The sequence below is a fragment of the Arachis ipaensis genome, chromosome B04 (genome assembly GCF_000816755.2).
Source record: "Arachis ipaensis cultivar K30076 chromosome B04, Araip1.1, whole genome shotgun sequence".
NCBI classification, from domain to species: Eukaryota; Viridiplantae; Streptophyta; class Magnoliopsida; order Fabales; family Fabaceae; genus Arachis; species Arachis ipaensis.
Window position 1 is genome coordinate 41,879,599 of NC_029788.2, and position 9,906 is coordinate 41,889,504.

The following is a 9,906-nucleotide window of genomic DNA, read 5'->3' on the forward strand; positions in this document are numbered from 1 at the left end:
TGGGTGAGTGAGCGTGCCCTTCTCTCCCACCTTCTTCTGCACGTCTTTGCTTATTACTTGCTACATGCTTCTCATTTTCACTTACTCGCATCTTTTTAAGTTCGATACATTAGTAATTAGTTAATTACATACCGGAATTCCGAATTCCTTCTCACTTTTGTGTAGTTCGTCCTGCCTTTCTTCTATTGCACGGTTTAGGCGGGGAAGAAAAGAATGGACAGAGAAGCAGATGGAAAAATAGGAATTCACTTTTTTTTTCTTTTTAATATGGTTATAATTTAAAATACATATTAAAAGATACTGTTAGAATATAATTAGGATCAATTAGGATCAATTAGCATTATTTAGCATATCTGAATATTTATTATAAGATATTACGTCTTTATTATTTTGATTCCCTTAGTACTTATAAATATCGTTCTATATTGTATCATTCTACACAACTTGAACACACTTAATAATATACAAATCCTTTCTCTAGTTTAGTCTCTTGTTTCTAACATGGTATCAGAGCCATGGTATCCTCCTTGAAGAGGATAAGTTCTTTTTCTTCTGGTGAAATCATCATATTTTTCTTCTGTACCATTTTTTTCCTTCTCTTTTGTCAATGCTTTTTTCCGGTAGTTCGCTATCTTTTCAGCAGTTTTTCGGCCACTCTTCCGGTAGTTCTGTCTGCGTTCCCGTCCGGCAGTTCCATCTACTTTCCCGTCCAGCAGTTTCGTCTACTTTCCCGTTCGGCAGTTTCGTTTGCGTTTCCTTCCGACAGTTTCATTTGCGTTTCTTTCTATCAGGTCCATATGCACTTCCTTCAGACAGCGGCTGTTCCATCTGCGCTTCTTTCAGACAGCGGCAGTTCCATCTGCGCTTCCTTCAGACAAGCGGCAGTTCCATCTGCACTTCCTTCCGGTAGTTCCGTCTGCACCCGTTTTATCAATTTATGCAGTTTTTTTCTCTTTATTTCGTTGTTTTAAATATGTTTCAAACTCAAGTTGTCACTTGAGTTTGAGGGGAGATGTTAGAATATAATTAGGATCAATTAGGATCAATTAGCATTATTTAGCATATCTGAATATTTATTATAAGATGTTACGTCTTTATTATTTCGATTCTCTTAGTACTTATAAATACCGTTCTATATTGTATCATTCTACACAACTTGAACACACTCAATAATATAGAAATCATTTCTCTAGTTTAGTCTCTTGTTTCTAACAGATACATATATTTATATCAATTATTCTCCATATACAAGCTATTTTACCATACAATTCTATACAAGTTGTTCTTGTGTGAGTAACCTGGGCGTAACTCGGTTTTTGGGAGTCGATGCCGAGCTGTTGCCTCCAACACCAAGCTTATAGGCTAGGAAGATCCGAGCTCTTCGTCCAGAGAGATATCACGTCACGGAGAGTATGAACAAAAAGGCACTCGATTTGGCCACGTCTTTTATTTGCTACGCTTCAAAAGCGTGGCGAAAAGGGTCAATGGCCACGCTTTTATGAGGGTGGCAGTTGATGCGAGATTTAGCCACGTTTTTTTCTGCTACGCTTTAGAGAGATTTCGGCACGCTTTTAAAGCGTGGCAACAGAATTTTGTTATTGTGGCGTTTAAAAAGCGTAGCCGTTTCCTACAAGCCTTTTGGCACGCTTCAAAAGCGTGGCCAAAAGGTTCCCTCAGAAAAAAATTAAAAATGCTCGTATACCCTTCAAATTAAAATGTTTGAGTCTTGTAACTTAAAAATTTTGACATTAAAGACTAAAAAGCTCGTATACTACCCTTAAGAAGCTCGTATACTACCCTTCGTTCAAAGACCCTAATCCCTAACTCCTCCTTCTTCAAACATTAAGCCCTAACTCCTGCGACGACGACACTCCTGCAACGACGAACCATTCCTGCGACGACGACACTCCGACGAAGAACTACTCCGACGATACTTTGTGAAGAACGTAGCTGCGCTCGCAATGCCTCCGCCGGCAATCCCTCTTCCGGCACCCCTAACCCTCATTCTGCGGTGACTCTCTAGCGGTGACTTCCTCTGCTCAGTTGCCGTCGCAAAACCGCCGTCGATGCTCCCTTTGCCGTCGCTCCCTTCCCTTTCTGCAAACCCCTAACTCCTTTGGCGCCGCTCCCTTCCTGCTTAGCTTTGGAAGAAACTAGACTCTCCAGGCATTCATCGATCTTAGCTTCTTGCTTCTTTGTAAGTCCTGTTCTTATTCCTTTCTTTTATTTCTTTTCCTATTTCACGCTTTTTGTAAAAGATTTGAAAAGAACTAGGGGACAATTTTTTATACTTCCAAAATAAGGGTTGTTCTCGTAACTAGAATAAGTGCAATGAGAAGTATTGGAAATTTGTTAATAGGGTTTTGGCTATTCACTTTTGGATTGCCAGGTTATTCTTGGATACGGACATGGTGTTTTGCACAAAACAGATCCAAGATACACATGCCAGAGGGAGTTTACTTTGAAGCATTTGCCAAATGATCCATATTTCCAGCTGGTAATTGTTTATTTCCTAATGTCAATATTATTTCCTAGGGGAGTTAATGAGCCAACAAATGTTGTAACTAACCTTCCAAATGGCAAGTTAGGGGGAGGGGTGGGATTCTCATGATTGAGGTGAGTGAGAAGGATATTTAGGGTGCAGGAGATGGTGAGGGAATCATTTAATCTGTTGGAATAGGAGAATCAACTCTCTGGAAAGCTTGATACTATCACAGTATCTTTCATTTTTCTCAAATTTTATAGTTTAGGAGGCCACACTGGTTTTAATTTAAATCTTAGTTTCTGCTACTGTTTTGTCTCTTTTCCCCATTTAGATACCATTTGTTATATTTAGTTTCGTCAAAATCTAATTTGACTGTCACGCTTTCAGGTGTCAAAAATAAAAGAGGTTGCATTGTGCCTCCTATTCTCACCAAGTTTGGCAAGGTAATGTTGTGCTTGTTATCTTTTGATAAACATTCTGATACAAGGTGGTCTATGCTTTGGTAGTGAATGGTCTATTGGTAATCAATAAGCATTCCCATAGAATAATGAATTTAAAGTGCTTTGTTAACCTTTTGGAAACTTTTAATTCAATGGCATCACTCCACCATTCTTGGTAATTTCATTTCTAAAGTTTCTTAGTTTAAAAGAAAGAGGTAATATAGATTTAAATGATGGAGAGCTGTAGCAACCATGCAGTTCTGTTTTTGTTCCATTGTATTTACTTTGCTTATTTCTTGCCCCACACGATTGATCCTTGAATCTGGATAACACTGGTTCAGATTTTAGTTTTGTTCTATCTGGGTTCTATTTATGCTTTTTCTTATATATATATATATATATATTGAATAAACTATCATTTGAATGTTATGCGGCGGGACATTTTGTTGTAGATTTCCACAGTTTAATTGATGAACCATATATAGCTGTACTCTTTGCTATCTTGCTATTAAGGTCATTTTTCCTTTTATAGTGATTAAATTTTAGATATTCTATGGTGGTAGGTTAAAAACCCCTAGACTCTCCAGACATTCATCGATCTTAGCTTCTTGCTTCTTTGTAAGTCCTATTCTTATTCCTTTCTTTTATTTCTTTTCCTATTTCGCACTTTCAGTCATCGATTTTCCTATTTATTTTCCTATGGTTAAACAGGATTTGAAAAAGTTTTAAAACTTATGAAGAATATGCGTGGACTTACCCACTGATGAAGAACGCATCACAGGGTAGGTATAATGTCTTTTGGAAACCCTGTTATGTTTATTGGATTTGATGAAATAGAATTCTGTATTTGATTGAAGTTTAATTTAAGTAGCAAGTCTCTGTAATCAAACTGGTGCATATGAGTTGGTTATGGCTGTGTTGTGTTGAATGTGTTAGTTGAATTGATTTATTTTTTTGGTTAATATTATTTTTGGGTGCTATGGAATTATATAATAGAATAGAACTGATGTTATTAAACTCTGAATTAATTTATTTTTGTGTTATGTTGAATTGAAAAGCTGCATTCCTCTTGAAAGTTAAAACCAAGTTAATACTATTGTTTTAACTCTTTCCTAGCAGTCAATAGGCATTCGGTTTAAATATGCATGTAATGTTGTTACAAAGAATTTGATCCTTGTTACTTAGCTAGCCTAAAATATGTTTTGTTTTGTTACTTAAGTTCACAACTATAACAGGTTTTGGGATCACGTTTCTGTGTCTGAAATGGGAAAATCCTTGGTTTTTCAGTTGCTGCCTCTGCATTTTTTTATTTTTTAACATATCCTTTTGCTTTCTTTTTCTCTAATGTATGTGTTTTTTGAAGCCTCACAAACTTTAATTTCAAGTTTCAAGCTTTTTTTCCTTTAGGGAGAGGAGAGAGAGGAGAGGAGAGGAGAGGTTGTTTAGACTAGAATTGAATACCCCTTCTTATTTCTTTCTTTTTCATTTAAAAAAAATGTTTTTGAAGTAGTTGGTATTAAATATGATGCCTTTTAAATTAGTTTCTTTTTAGCTTCTTTTATAAAGTAAGGATTTCTGGGACTTCTGATAAACCCATATTTTATGATATATTTTGTGCTTAGTTTGAGTGATTTATTCAATCCTTCACCCACTTATTCATATTAATTGCATGGTTTTACTTTCCCTTCCTTATTATGTGATGTATGTGAAAAACATGTTTTCTATGCTTTAAAATTAATTATTTTAATTACCTTTATTTCCATTAGATGCCGTGATTAGTGTGTTGAGTAGTTTCAGATCTTCTAAGGCAGGAATGACTTAAAGAATGAAAAAGGAAACATACAAAGATGGCAGGAAAGCACAAAACGGAGTTTCTAAAGAAACTGGCATCCACGCGATCGCATGGGCGACGCGGACGCATGCCAAGCGCGAATCAACAGTGACGCGGCCGCATGACTGACGCGACCGCGCGCCCTAAGCAAAACACATATGACGCGGCCGCATGACTGACGCGACCGCGTGACAAGAAAAGCTCCGAATGACGCGACCGCGTGACCCACGCGGACGCGTGATAGAGGCCACGCACCAGAAATTGTAGAAAACGCTTCCAGCGATTTCTGAAGCCCTTTTTGGCCCAAATCCAAGTCCAGAAGGCATAGACCAGAGGTTATAAAGTGTGGAAATGCATCCATTCAGAGGGAGCTCGCCAATTTAGTTGCTTTCCATGATTTAGGTTAGTCTTGAGAGAGGCTCTCCCCTCTCTCTCTTAGGATTTAGGACTTCTCTTAGTTTTAGGAGTAACTCTCAATCCCAGGTTCTTTATTTTTATTTATTTTTCCAATTTAGCTTATGCACTCTTCCATGTTACATATAATTTTCTTAATTAACGTTATTTGAGGTATTCCAGTTTATGATTGCTTTCTTTAATTCATGTTATTGTTGCTTTATATCTGAAGGCATTTTTATTCCAGCAAATTTACTTTTTCCCCTTTTGGTTTTGGTTAAGAAATCAGTAACTCAGGACTTATCTTATCTCAACATAATTGATAACTGTTATCTTTGCTAATTGAATTGAACTTCAAAAATCCCAACCTTTTCTTAGGAAATAAATAGGATTCGAAGATCAAGCTAATTAGTCCCTTGACTTTCCTTTGCTTTAGTAAAGGTTAACTAAGTGGAATTAAGATTCGACTTTCATTGTTATTGATAAGGATAACTAAGTCTGGACTTCCAATTTCTCATACCTTGTCCAAAAGTTTGCTTTACAGTATTTATTTATTTTTAATTGCCATTTAAATTATTTGTCATATTTGTTCCTCACTCTTGAAATCCCAAATCTACAATCTCCATAACCAATAATAAGAACATACTTCCCTGCAGTTCCTTGAGAAGACGACCCGAGGTTTGAATACTTCGGTTAACAATTTATTTAGGGTTTGTTACTTGTGACAACCAAAACGTTTGTACGAAGGGATTTCTGTCGGTTTAGAGACTATATCTACAACGTGACTGTTTTTATGAAATTCTTTACTGGCAAAAATCTCTAACGTCAAAATGGCGCCGTTGCCGGGGAACTGCTAACGTGTGCCTTATTATTGGTTTTTGTAAATATTTTTCTTTTACTTGTTTATTTATTTCTGTTTTTCCTTTTTAATTTTACTTGCTACTATGCTTTAAGAGTAAGAGGGAAATGGCTCGTGCTCAGAGCTGGTGCACAAGGTTCAATAAGGTTCCACGCTTCAACTCGAAGTGCTCGGATTGGTATCAATTTCAATTGAATGGATCTCGGAAAATTTTTGGTCACTAGGGTGAGAATCTACTTTCTAAACCGCCCGGATGAAAAAATATAGATCAAGACGGAGGCGGATTTAACAGCAAAGTTTGGGATCCTGGAATCTATTCCGACATTCGTCATTTCGGGAGCCTAAAAATTTGTTTGAAGCTGCTCAGGAGCTTTACCTGCCTAGTTTGGGACCCCGGAGGCTATTGGCATTCCAAGCATTGGTGGAGATTTTTGGATGAATTTAAACATAAGCCACCATAACAGGAAGCTCTTCCAATGTCCAACTTAAGGACTTTAACTAAAAGTGCTAGGTGGGAGACAACCCACCATGGTATGATCGTTCATTTTTCAATTTTTATTTCGTTTTGCTTGTTTTCAAGTTTTATTTTATTTTATAATATTGAACCTGGAACTTTGCATCGCATTCATATTAATCATTGCATTTTGCATATTGCATAAAAAAAAGGGGTGCGCGACGCGACTGCATCACTCATGCGATCGCGTCATATTGCGAAAAACACTACCCACGCGACCGCGGCATCCATGCGGCCGCGTGACCTGGAGATCGGCGTAAACATCCAAACGCCCAGAAAGTTGGGCTGGAATTGTGCGGCCATTATGCGTTTTGCACAAAATGCCCACGCGATCACATGCCCCATGCGACTGCGTCACTTGCGCACAACCAATCCCACGCGACCGCGTGAGCGACGCGATCGCGTCGCATCGATTGCACAACGCTCCAAAAGGAGACAGAGAGTTGCACGGAAACGACGCTGGATTTGTGCGTTTCGCACAAATTCCAGCGACGCGATCGCATGTCCCGGGCGATCGCGTCATTCAATCTTTTTTTGCCCTCCATGCGATCGTATCACCCATGCGATCGCGTCACCCCCCATTTCGCTCCAGCCACGCGACCGCGTGCCCCACGCGGCCGCGTGGATTCAAATTTATAACCTCCAACCACGCGAACCCTATCAGTCGCGCCCTCCCTTCCCCTCTTACCCCCTACCCCATTAGCCAACCCTTCTCTCCCCCTGCCCCGAACAGCCATGCCACCACCGCCAGCCACTGCACCAGATGCCGTCACCACCACCCCCAGCCCCCTTTCTGCCCACTCTCCTTATTCGGCCTACCAGGTTCCGACGAACGCCACCCTTCTATCCTTAGTCGTTATTTCATTATTTTCTGTTTATGTTCATGTCTAGGCTAGTTAGATATGCATGTTGTAGTGGATTTTAGGTTGTTAGGTAGCCTCGGATGTGGTTAGTGGATTTAGGCCTGTTTGCTTGCACTGTTCATGTTTCTGTTTTATCCAATTTGCAATTCTGCTGTTGCTGTGATGTTTGTAATGTTCATATGCTGTGATTTCTTGTTTTATGCTGCTCTTTACACTGAATTTGCATGTTTATATTCCTTATATGTAATTGCAAGCTTTAATCTTAATTCATATGAACTATTCGATTGCTGTTTTTTTTCCGGGACAATCCAATTTTAGCTGGAATGCTGCCCAAATTTCTGTAAAATGTTTTCATTCATGTTTTGGTTTTGGCATTTTGAATTATGATTTCCTCTGCTTTACCCAAACCCATTCATGAATGCCAGGCATGCATTCTTATTCTCTTTGATTTCCTGGTTTATATATTGCATTTTTTATGTTTGATTCCAATTTTTGCTTTCTCTATATCTATTTGAATCAGCATCAATCTGTTTTCCTTGTTTGGTTATGAGTTACTTATAGTCCCTACCTGTGAATCCTTGTTACTTGGAATATTTTCATTATGCCACTTACTTTAACCCACTTTTCACTAACCCCCTAATTTTAACTTTCTAAACACTTTTTCAGTTCTAACCAAACTAACCTTTTAAAAATCTTTTTTCTGGTTTTTCACTTTCTTTTAACCCTCTAACCATGGCATAATGATAATTTTTCTATTTGACCTGCCTTCTATTACATTTTGGATTGTGAATTTTTTCTTTCAAACTTTTAACTCCTATACAATCCTTGATGCACATTTCCTTAACTCATTTACCTCATTCTAATTCTCCTTTGCCACTTTGTGTTTCTTTTGACTATTTGCCTATTTGTTTTCCTATTTTTTTATATATATCCTGGTTCTCTGTTTTTCAGGATGTCAGATACCCATAGAAAGGGAAAAGGAAAGGCTGCCACTAGCAAACGTAAAAGAGGAGAATCATCTATGTCTATCATAGATCTCATGCATGATGCCTCCTGGTGGGAGAAATATTTCACCCCGCAGGAGAAGGCCGACCAGCTGCTCCCTGCTAATGACCCAGTAAAGTTTGCAAACCGATACTGTGAGCTGAAGTATCCGGTATTTGCAAACTCCAGGAACCTATACCTAGAAAGGACCTTGAAGATCCCAGAAGAACTCCAGCAATACACCTCTGACCAGATCAAACAAAGAGGCTGGTTCTTCCTGGAGAGACCCCTGACTGAGGTCAATGCATCTTGGGTTAGAGAATTCTACTAGAATTACTTCAAGACCTCCCTAGATGCAGTGAACCTCAGAGGAAAGCAGATTCTGGTTACTGAAGAGGCAATAGAAGAGGTTCTGAAGCTTCTGCCTAAATCTGATCAGCCAGATGGTTATTAGAAAGCTGAGGAAGACATAAGTTTTCTAAAGTTTGATTGGGATGCAGTCAAGGAGAGGATTGCCCTTAACCCGACAGTTCCTTGGATTATGGGTGATGAGCGGATAATTTATACGCTTTTTGGCATTGTTTTTAGTATGTTTTTAGTAGGATCTAGTTACTTTTAGGGATGTTTTCATTAGTTTTTATGTTAAATTCACATTTCTGGACTTTACTATGAGTTTGTGTGTTTTTCTGTGATTTCAGGTATTTTCTGGCTGAAATTGAGGGACTTGAGCAAAAATCAGATTTAGAGATTGAAAAAGGACTGCTGATGTTGTTGGATTCTGACCTCCCTGTACTCAAAGTGGATTTTCTGGAGCTACAGAACTCGAAATGGCGCGTTTCCAATTGCGTTGGAAAGTAGACATCCAGGGCTTTCCAGCAATATATAATAGTCCATACTTTGGCTAAGAATAGATGACGTAAACTGGCATTCAACGCCAGCCTTCTGCCCAAATCTGGCATCCAGCGCCAGAAAAGGATCCAAAACCAGAGTTGAACGCCCAAACTGGCACAGAAACTGGCGTTCAACTCCACAAATGGCCTCTGCACATGCAACACTCAGGCTCAGCCCAAGCACACACCAAGTGGGCCCCGGAAGTGGATTTATGCATAAATTACTTACTCATGTAAACCCTAGTAGCTAGTTTATTATAAATAGGACCTTTTACAATTGTATTAGGCATCTTTTGATCATCTTAGGATCTTAGGATCATCTTTGAACGCATTGTTCTTAGATCAAGGGGGCTGGCCATCTCGGCCATGCCTGGACCATCACTTATGTATTTTCAACGGTAGAGTTTCTGCACTCCATAGATTAAGGTGGTGAGCTCTGCTGTTCCTCAAAGATTAATGCAAAGTACTTCTGTCTTCTATTCAATTCTTCTTATTTCTCTTCTAAGATATCCATTCGCTCCCAAGAACATGATGAAGGTGATGATTATGTGTGACGTTCATCATCCTTCTCCCTTATGAACGCGTGCCTGACAAACACTTCTGTTCTACATGAATTAAGCTAGAATGAGTATCTCTTAGATCTTCTA

At 38.8% G+C, this 9,906-nt stretch overlaps 1 pseudogene; it reads left to right on the top strand.

The window, feature by feature from the left end:
- The window catches only part of LOC107636389, a 13,140-nt pseudogene continuing 10,491 nt past the window's right edge, over positions 7,258–9,906 (top strand).